The sequence below is a fragment of the Rhineura floridana genome, chromosome 7 (genome assembly GCF_030035675.1).
Source record: "Rhineura floridana isolate rRhiFlo1 chromosome 7, rRhiFlo1.hap2, whole genome shotgun sequence".
Lineage (NCBI taxonomy): Eukaryota > Metazoa > Chordata > Lepidosauria > Squamata > Rhineuridae > Rhineura > Rhineura floridana.
Window position 1 is genome coordinate 93,002,562 of NC_084486.1, and position 4,654 is coordinate 93,007,215.

Consider the following 4,654-nt stretch of genomic DNA (forward strand, 5'->3'; position numbering starts at 1 on the left):
GAAATTCGGTATCCAAGGAAGTCCAGGGAAGACAGGTCAAAGCCATACTTTTCCAGCTTGGCATATAGGTGATTCTCTCTCAGCCTTCTCAGCACAGTTCTCACGTGTTGTTCATGCTCTGACTGGCTCCTTGAAAATATCAGGATGTCATCCAGATAACAAATTACATACTGGTCCAACAGGTCCCTAAACACTTCGTTCATGAACTTCTGGAACACCCCTGGACTGCCACTTAATCCAAATGGCATGACCAGGTACTCAAATTGACCATAAGAGGTGTTGAAACTCGTCTTCCATTCATGTCCCTCCTTCATTCGGACCAAATTATATGCCCCCCACAGATCCAACTTTGTGAAAATCATGGCAGAACGCAGTCAATCTAATAACTCTGGAATTAGGGGCAGGGGGTAGCTGTTCGGGATGGTAATTTGGTTGAGGGCGTGATAATCATTGCAAGGCCGTAATTCACCCCCCTTCTTTTTCATGAAGAGTAGGGGGGCTCCTGCAGGCGACTGCGGGGGACGAATAAATCCCCGCTTCAAGTTCTTTTCCAAAAATTCTTTCAGAGCTACTCTCTCTTGTTCTGTGAGGGAGTAGATTTTGCCTGCTAGAATGCTCGCTCCTGGCACCAAATCGATAGCGCAGTCATACGGCCGATGGGGGGGTAAAGTCTCAGCTTCAGTTTCACTAAACACATCCTCAAAGTCCAGGTATTTCGAGGGGAGGGTCACCTCCTTGACCTCCTGCACAGCTCCTGCTAGGGCTTTTATTGCTTTCTCTGGCTGACAATTTTCGTGGCAATACTGGGACGTAAACCACACGACTGCTTCTCTCCAGGCTATTTTTGGGTCATGCTTTATCAACCATGGCATTCCCAGAATCACCTCAAAATTAGACAGGTCCGATACACACAAGGAAATGAACTCTTCGTGCCCCGGGATTTCTAGCTTCAAATCCTCAGTGGCTCTAGTGACCCCCCTGGACTTTAGTGGTCTGCCATCTATCGTCTCCACTGATAAGGGGGCTTCTAGTTTCCGATGCAGGATGTGGTGGCGTTTGACTAGGGCGGTATCGATGAAGTTTGTAGAGGCTCCACTGTCAATCAACACTGTTGAGTTGAACTGCACTCTTGTGGAAGTTGTAATCCTAATGGGTAATACCAGAACCCCTTTTAGGGGGGGATGGGTTAACGGAGGCCCTTTGCACAGCGCTGCCCCCAGTCCTCCGGCCTGCACTAGGACTGGGTGCTTCCGTTTCCCGACGACCCTGTTCTGTCTCCTTTCAGTTCACAGTCCCTAGCTAGATGGCCTGGCTTGGAACAAATAAAGCAGAGACATTCTCTGCGACGTCTGTCTCTTTCCTCCTCCAACAGCTTCGTCCACGCCCCTCCCGAGTCGTTGCCTGACGTCCCGGGGGTCGAAGGGATTTTACTGCGGGATACTGAGGCTGAATATTTTTGCACCTCTTGTTTTCTCTCTAAATGTCTTTCTTCCAGTCGGTGATCAATTTGTAGGCACAGCTGGATTAGTCCAGACAAATCAGTTGGAGATGCGACTCTGGCCAGCTCATCCAATATCTCAGCATTCAGTCCACTTCGGTACATAAACATCAGTGCTGAGTCATTGTATCCAGTCTCTTGGGATAAGATCTTAAAGGCATTGGTGTATTCCAGCACAGCTCCTTTTCCCTGCTTCAGGGCACTCAATTGCCTAGCCACCGTCTCGGCTCTTTGGGGATCCTGAAACATTTTGGTCAGGGCTTGTATAAATCCTCCATACCTGCCCAGGATGGCATCCTTTCTGATTAGATAGGGGGTGACCCACTTGGCAGCTTCCCCTTCCAATAGACTGATCACAAATGCCACTTTGGCAGCATCATTGGGGAATTCTGCATCCTTAATGTCCAGGTACATCTCACATTGGGCCACGAAAGTGGAGAGCTGGTCACTCTGTCCCGCATACTTGGGTGGTAGGGATCTTGGCCACGGCGGCTGCAGGGGCGGCCCGCATTCGATCTATTGTGGATTTCAGGCTCTGATTGTCCAATTTCAAGGTTCTCACAATTGCTAACAGGCTTTGAACGTCCGACTGTAGGTCTGCCACGCTCGACCTCAGTAGCTTCACTTCTTCCGTCTCAGAAGTGGGGTTTATCCCCCCAGCAGCTCCCTTTTCCATCTTGTCACGTTCAAGTGGCGGGAGTAAGGAGGGTTGAGTAGTTGGTTCTATCAAACTGTCATGCCCGGGTTGGGACTCAAGAACAGAATCACTTGATGAAAGCAAATCAGTTTTTATTAGAATAATTTCCAGACAGGCTTCTCCGCCTCATGAACTCTTAACATGAACCAAAACCCGCGGCATGGAAGAGAGTTGATAGAACAGAGTATCAAACATTCCCTGTCCCTTATCAAAGGAGCTTTCAGGCACGGATCCTCTCGCTCCGCCTCAAACTGCCCACATCTATGCCCCTTCCCTCCTCTTTTCTTTGGCGCCTTTTTAACTGTCTTCGGGTGCGGGGCGATGGGGGGGCGGCTACCTCCTCCCCTTCTGATTCGGAAAGGATGGTAGGGAGTGGGGGGGTTGGCCCAACACTTCAGGCGATTTCTCTCTACCCTTCTCTGTAGCCGAGGGGCCTTGGTCTCCCTCCTCCTCCCCCTCTGTCTGTAACGGCTTCACATTCCTAGGGGGGGAGTGCGTGGGAAATGAGTCTGTTGCCTGTTCAAGGTTTTCCCCCTCTATCTGGGAAGCCTCCTCCTCCCCTCCAGACGACTCAGCCCAACTGCCCCCCTCTCCTAACCCATCCTCAGAAACATCAGAATCCCAACCATACATCCTGACATGATCCCTAGCATGGAATTTGCCTTTTTCACAGCTGCCGCACACTTGGTCAACGTCTTCATTGAGATATCCTCTATAACCCCAAGGTCTCATTCCTGGTGAGTCACTATCAGTTCAGACGCCATGAGTGTACATGTGAAATTAAGAATTTTGGCTGCAGTATGCATAACTTTACACTTGTTGAGATTGAGTTGCATTTGACATTTTACCACCCATTCACTCAGTTTGGAGAGGCCCTTTTGGACCTCTTCACAATCCCTTTTTTGTTTTAACAACCCTAAACAATTTAGTATCATCAGCAAACTTGGCCACCTCACTGCTCACCCCTAGGTCATTTATGAGCAAGTTAAAAAGCACAAAATAACAATCCATTGGGAAAAATGGAAATGGACTGTAGAACTCTTTCCTATCAAGTATGTACTTCCAGAATAAAGTAGTTATCTCTTAGTTTAAAGCTTAAAATCTCTGTCAGACTAATTCCAGGGAAGGTAGAATCTTTAGCCAAGATTCAAACGCACAAAGGCCCACTCAGACGCTCCATTCCCAATTTCGCCACTCTGCAACAATCCACAAGCTGTCTGCCTCTCTCTTTCCAAGTCAGCCACCTTGGCCTCAAGGAAACAAACTTGCAGATAGTTGTACATGTTACAGACAATGCAAAACACTGGAAAGCCTCCACACTCCTGCTGGCTTCCTAGCTGCATAATTGTTTTTGCAGTTTATTGAGTTAATTTTTTGAAAGTGAATGTTTTATCAAGTCAGGCAACAGATGGGCAGAGTGGGATGCCCTAACCTTGGCCTGTTGCTGAACTTGCACTAGTGCTTTACTCACTCTGACGCTTTGGCAGCTGGTTGCTTGACACTTCTTCAGCTGTGGGCTCCCTGCTACCGTGTTCTAAAATTTATATGTGTGGCTGGTTCCTCTTACCAGCTCCTGCCACCTAATGAGTTCAGGGGCTGTGGATTAAATCCCTGCTCTTAGGCAGTTTAGCCCCCTGGGGTTGTAAAATGCACAAAGGTAGTGGCTTAAGTGAGGCTGATGGCTCAAGCACTTACTATTGATACTAAGAAAAGCTAATTAGCTTTTACTTTATTTTTATTTGCTAACACCACAGTTTTATCAGTGCAAGTTCCCCTGTAGTTTTAAGCGGTGACTTGCACTCTAGCCTGGACAAACTAGACTAGCTTTTAGTTGCTTTCAATTTAAACAGAAGGCTGAAACTTCCACATGAGTCTTTTTTTGACCTAGAACAGCCTAACCTTTTTTAACTAGGAAAACAGATCTTATTGGGTGTGCATGTTTTTAAAGAAGGCCAAGCCTCCCCTTTTTAAAACTGAGCTGACTCTCCCATGGTATGTACTGGTGGAGTTGCCTTTTTACCCCTTCTCCAAAATTGGAGTTTAGCCTGGTTTACTGTGTCCCCTCAAATTTTCTTGCTACGGTAGTATTAAGCTAGGTTTCTATAGGCTTCCTACCCCTAGAATTTTGCTCCTAAGTTTAAGTTCTTTCAGGATTTGGCTCCTAGCTCTCAGTGACCTTACAGTGCCTTTATTATTCTGTTATCCTCTTCTCGCTTTGCTAATTAACTTGCCTTGACTCTTTGTCAGTTGAGGGCTCCTCTCACTCATGGAACAGGATCCCTCGCTAGTCAGTGATTACTAGTCAGCTTTTCAGAAATAAAATTTAGCAAATCTTACTTATTTTCTGGGCACGAAATATTTTTTAGAAACTTCAAATATGTTTTCTAAATGGGTATGACATCTCTACTATGTAACATGAAAGTGTAACTATAAGGAACCTGAGACTGTAGAAACTGACC